Genomic DNA, 6,449 nt, shown 5'->3' on the forward strand with positions numbered 1-6,449 from the left:
AGAACAAGACTCTGTCTCAAAAAAAATAAAAAATATATATATATATATATTCTAAATTATATTTGTTAAGATGTATCTCTTTTGATACACACTGCACCTGTTCATTTATCTTCACATTGATACATGTAACAATAATTTATTTTTTATATTGTCCTGTGGTAGCCCAGTGTATGACTATACCAAAATTTCTTTTCTTACTGATGGACATGTAAGTTTCTAGGATGTTGTTGCTTGCTTGCTTTTCTTTTGGTTTGCTTTTAATACGTAATGTTGAAATAAAAATGGACAATAACAAATAATGGTGAGGGCATGAAAAAGTTGGAGCCTCATACATTGCTGATGGGACTGTAAAATGGTACAGCCACTTTGGTACACAGTCTAGCAGTTCTTCAAAATGTTAAGCATAAGAATTAACATTTGACCCATTAGTTCTGCTCCCAGGTATATATTCAAAATAATTGAAAACATATGTCCACATAAAAACTTGTACATCAGTGTTCATGGCAGCATTATTCACAATAACCAAAAGGCGGAAACAGCCCAAATGTCCATCAACTGATGAATGAATATGCAAAATGTGGTGTAGTTATAAAATGAAATATCTTTCAGCCATAAAAAGGAATTGAATTACTGATATATACTACAACTTGGATAGACAGTGAAAACATTATGCTAAGTGAAAGAAGTCAGACACAACAGGCTACATATTATATGATTTCACTTACATGAACTGTCTAGAAAAGACAAATCCACAGAAATAGAAAGTAAATCAGTGGTTGCTAAGGGCTTGGGAGGGGTGGATGGAAAGTGATTGCTAATGGAACGGTTTTCTCTTTGGAGAGATGGAAATGTCCTGAAATTGGTTAGGATGATGGTTGCACAATTCTATGAATGTATTAAAAACCATTGAATTGTATGCTTTCAAAAGGTGAATTTTATGGTATGTTGATTACATCTCAGTGAAGATGTTATAAAAGACTACTAAAAAATTTATAGTGCTACTGTGAGTATTCTTATACATAGTTTCATGTGTAAATGTGTTAGAATTTTCCTAGGGTTTATGTGAAAGATTAAACATTTGTGCATCTTCACTGGATAAGTGATGTTCAAAGTGATGGGCTATGCCAGTGTACACTTCCTCCAACTGTGTAGGAAAGCTCCCATTGTTCTACATTTCCACTTACAATTGCTATCGTCATATTTTTATATCACTAATTTCTCAGATTAAAACTGATATAATTCTTTAAGTGATTATTCTCAAACAATGCCAAGAGTGCGATACTATTTGCAAATGGCTCTTGATTATTGCTCTGTGGATTTCCTGGTGATGAGTTGCAAAATATCAAGTCCCAAGTAATGTATTGGTTTATATTTGGGGTTCGTGCATGACCAACTTCATATAAGGTTTATGAAAATCAGGGAAAGATTGGGCAGGTCTGTTACAGAAAATCTTCCTTAGCATCTCAAACAATTACATCTGAACAATTTATGCTTAGACTGTTCAGTTTGTATATTATTTAGACTGTTTACATCTTTTACCATCTCTCTCAATAGTTTCTTCTTCATGCAGCAGTTCTTTTTTCCCAGTGGCTTCTTAGTTGAGGAAGTGTTGTGTTCTCTACTAGATGTTTTAAAAAGAAATGTCTAAATTCAACTTCAGTTTCAACATCTGGAAAAAAAATTCATTCAAATAGCACCAGCAAACACCATAAAAATCTTATTACATAAACTCATTAGTAAAATAAAAGCATTCATTTTAGTTGTTTCTCGAGGTTTTTAGTATATTAAAATCTATTGGAAATTGTCCTAGACTCTTTGGGGCTGAGATCAGTATAGAATAATACAGCTGGAAGCTACGCTAGTGATCAACCCTATCATTTTTACAGATCAAAAAACCTGAGGTTCAGGAAGGTGAAGTGATTTATGCAAGGGCTCACAGCTAAATCTATTTCGATCATACAATAACTGTCACATTTTCCTTTGTCTTATTATTATGGATTAAATGTTTAGTCCAAGAGGGTTTTTGTGTGTGTGTGTGTGTGTTTGGGTTTTTTTTTTGTTTTGGTTTGGTTTTTAGTAAGGATTTTATTCAAAAGGTTTACTGTAAGGGATGAAGGGACAATTATAATAAGGTGATTGCTGTAAACGTAAGATTTGCAAGTGCCTCAGAGCTATTTTTCTTTTCTTTTCTTTCTTTTTTTTTTTTTGAGACGGAGTCTCTCTCTGTTGCCCAGGCTAGAGTGCAGTGGCGCAATCTTGGCTCACTGCAAGCTCCGCCTCCTGGGTTTATACCATTCTCGTCAGCCTCCCAAGTAGCTGGGACTACAGGCACCCGCCACCACACCTGGCTAATTTTTTGCATTTTCAGTAGAGATAGGGTTTCACCATGTTAGCCAGAATGGTCTTGATCTCCTGACCTCATGATCTGCCCACCTTGGCCTCCCAAAGCGCTGGGATTACACACGTGAGCCACTGTGCCCCGCTGCTCAAGAGCTATTTTTCTATAGTAAAAAATACATGTGTAACTTCAGAATGTAAATGTAAATTTGAATACTTATGATGGGTGTCTGTGTATTTAATATGTTCTGTTGACTTTCTTTGACATTTGGCAAATTTAAGGCACTAAATAATAGTGAATGAGCTGAAGTATTATGGTATTTAACACTTTGACAGAGTTTTTTTTTGGGGGGTGGGTAGTGTATATATCCTACTGCTGTTTGATTTTTATAATATGCTAGTCTTCATGAAGGCCATTTTCATAAGAATATATTTAGGTATATTTTCGCCTAAGGACTTTGCCAAACTGCAGTTAAAAGAATGGAATTACACAACTTTTCATGGTATCCTATTATTTTACAGAAAGGAATGGAGAAGTGAAATAAGAGTAAGTTAGGGGATAAGAAGTTAGGGGATAAGAACATTTTAGAAGAGCTTTTGTTCATTGCTAGTCCTAACTTAGTCTAGTGACTAAGAAGTTGTAACTATTGATGTTCATATTTGCATGCAGTTATTGATTTTGTGTCAGAAAGTCTTTTGGTACTTGCTGTGGTCTTTCCAGTGCTGTTAAGCTGGAAGAATGACTTTGCTCTTGGCCTTTACCATAGCCTTTGAAAACAAAGTACTACGTTATTTTAAGCCTTTGAGTTTTTGCCATTCAGCCTTACATTGGCGTACTCTGTCAACCATGTCAGTGTGCCATATCAACAAGACTGACTGTGCTCCAGAAAATGGGCTGGGTTAGTACAAGTTATGTAGAAGGTTTCACTAAGTTATAAAATTTTACAGAGCAAGAAAGGTGAAACTTAGTCTCCAAAAGATATGGGGATCATCTCTGCTTAGTCTTAATTAAGTGAAGATTTTGGCACCCTAAAAGCCTAAGGAGTGCGGTCTCTGTTGGTATACTGCTATTTCAGGTTCATTTGAATTAATCTCTGAGGTTGTTAACTAGATAGCTGTAACTCCAAATAAACAACTTAAACATGCCAGCTAGCTCTTTGACTACTCCTCAAACTTGGCTTCATTTTAATGTTTCAGTGGTACAAGGTTTGTTTTTTTTTTTTTTTGCTGATTCCCTTAAGGTAGAAAAGGATTATTTAATAATTTATTAAAAGGTAAATAATTACACTATTCAAAAACAAACTCCAAATTTGATCCCTTTCTGGCTATCCCTTCAGATTTGACTGTTGTGATCTTATAGGTCACATTCTACTGGGTGAGAAGGCAGTTTTCTATAATAGATGCACTAGAAGTTTAATCTAGTGTTATAGGGTAATTCTGAATAGCAGATTTGGGAAAGATAGTGTTGTCACTCTACCTTTAAAGCAAGTCTTTAATTTGCCGTGTGTCACACAATAAGAATATATGCAAATTAGTTGTGGGATTAACACATAGTTATGGGATAAACTAGCCATTGTTTAAAAGCAGAATAATTCTAAGGTAAATGAAATTTCAGAAAAAAATTTATATAAATTTAATTTGAGTCAATACAAAATAGTTTTTGAAACCATCATTTGGAATATAATAGGTATACATTTAAGAATGTAATGGGAAAAAAGATCCTGTTCATAGAAGCAGAAAAAAAACACAAAAAACAAAATCATTAGCAATAAACCCAGGAGGAAATATGTAAGACTTTTTTTTTTTTGAACTGGAGTCTCACTCTGTTACCCAGGCTGAAGGGCAGTGGCGCAATCTCAGCTCACTACAAGCCTCCTGGGTTCAAGTGATTCTCCTGCCTCAGCCTCCCGACTAGTTGATACTACTGGCACACGCCACCACTAATTTTTGTATTTTAGTAGAGACGAGGCTAATTTTCATATTTTTAGTAGAGGTGAGGTTTCACCATGTTGGCCAGGCTGGTCTCAAACTCCTGACGTCAAGTAATCCACCCACCTTAGCCTCCCAAAGTGCTGGGATTACAGGCATGAGCCACCACACCCAGCCTATAAAACTTGCAGGAAGAAAATATAATACTTTATTATAAAGAACATGAAAGAAGGCCTAAATAAGTGGAGCTACTGATAGAAATGTATTGTATCATCTCTCTTTCTTAATATTGATCTAGTAGTACTACAATAGTAACTACTTCATAGAATTGTTAGGATTAATTAATATATGAAAGGTCTTAAAACAGTTTCTGACACTTAGTAGGCTCCATAATGTTTGCTATTGTTGTTTTTATTATAAAATCCATGTAACTCTAGTCAAAATTTCTGTGGAAAAATTTGGCAAGCTCATCCTGAATTTCATGTGAAAGAATTCATCTGCAGAAATAGTCCAGAAAATCTCTCAAAGTTCAATGAGGTAGGTCTTGACCTACCAGATGTCAAAATATAGTTAAGTAATTAAAATGCTATCGTATTGATAGAGGGATAGATAAATAGATAAATGAAAGAAATAGAAACTCCAGAAACAGACTCAATTACAGATGGGAATTTAATTTTGATAATGGTGACATTTCAAATTAATGGGGTAAAAATTGTGTTAGGAAAATTGGCTCTCTACTTGGGGAAAAAAATTATACCCCCTAACTCTCACCATCTGCAAAAGTAAGTTCCAAGGAATCAAATAGTTAATATAATTTTTAGAAGAAATATAGGTGAATAATTTTATAACTAGTAAGCAAGGAAGAGGTGGGAGGGAGAAGGCTTCCTGAGTAAAATGAAACTCAGAACTTTTCTATGACAAAAAACATCCTAAAAAAAAGTTGAAAGACAAATGACAGACTAGGAAAAAGATTTTGTGATCAAGGATTAATATCCAGATTAATGAGTTCTTTATATAAACAATTTAAAAAATTTAACCCGCCGGGTACGGTGGCTCACGCCTATAATCCCAGCACCTTGGGAGGCCAAGGCGGGCGAATCACAAGGTCAGGAGATCGAGACCATCCGGGCTAACACGGTGAAGCCCCATCTCTACTAAAAATACAAAAAATTAGCCGGGTGTGGTGGCGGATGCCTGTAGTCCCAGCTACCTGGGAGACTGAGGCAGGAGAATGGCGTGAACCCAGGAGGCTGAGCTTGCAGTGAGTGGAGATCGCGCCACTGCATTCCAGCCTGGGTGACAGAGCGAGACTCCATCTCATAAAAAAATAAAAAATAAAAATTAACCATTTGAAAAAAAAATGAAGAAAGGCTATGAATGGGAAGTAGTTTATGTAGTTAATAAACATATGAGATAATATCTACATGGAAGGCCAGGCGAGGTGGCTAACGTCTGTAATCCCAGCACTTTGGGAGGCTGAGGCGGGAAATCACTAGGGCAGGAGTTGGAGACCAGCCTGGCCAACATAGTGAAATCCCGTCTCTACTAAAAATACAAAAATTAGCTGGGACTGAGTAGTCCCAGCTACTCAGGAGGCTGAGGCAGAATTGCTTGAGCCCAGGAGGTGGAGGTTACAGTGAGCCGAGATCGCTCCACTGCACTCCAGCCTGGGCAACAGAGCAGGACTCTGTCTCAAAAAAAAAAAAAAAAAAATCCACATGGAATTGTCAGGGACCCAGAATAGCCAAGACAATCCTGAAAAGAAGAACAATGTAGGAGTACTCACACTTCCTGATTTTAAAACTTACTACAAAACAATGGTAACCAAGACAGTGTGGTATCGGCAGATAGGTAGACATGTACATCAATGGAATAGAATTGAGATTCTAGAAATAAACCCATGCAACTATGGTCAACTGATACAGAACAAAGGTACCAAGACCATTCACTGGGGAAATATAAAAATTAACTCAAAATAGATCAAAGACCTAAATGTAAAAGCTAAAGCTATAAATCTCTTAGATGAAAACATAGCAATAATGTTTTCCATGACCTCTCATTGATTAATTGATGGAATTTTACTGATGAGCTATCAAATTGGATCCATAACCTCAGATTTAGCGAAAGATTCTTAGATATGTCACCATAGAATGAGCAACAAAAGAAAAAAATAATTTGAATTT

General features: G+C 35.9%; 1 protein-coding gene across 3 annotated transcripts in view; it reads left to right on the forward strand.

Annotated features, from left to right (window-relative positions):
- PPP1R12B (protein phosphatase 1, regulatory subunit 12B) overlaps positions 1 to 6,449 on the forward strand; it is a 252,031-nt gene that overhangs the window by 40,786 nt on the left and 204,796 nt on the right. The window lies entirely within an intron of this gene.

The sequence above is a fragment of the Colobus angolensis genome, unplaced genomic scaffold (genome assembly GCF_000951035.1).
Source record: "Colobus angolensis palliatus isolate OR3802 unplaced genomic scaffold, Cang.pa_1.0 Scaffold91, whole genome shotgun sequence".
Classification (NCBI taxonomy): Eukaryota; Metazoa; Chordata; class Mammalia; order Primates; family Cercopithecidae; genus Colobus; species Colobus angolensis.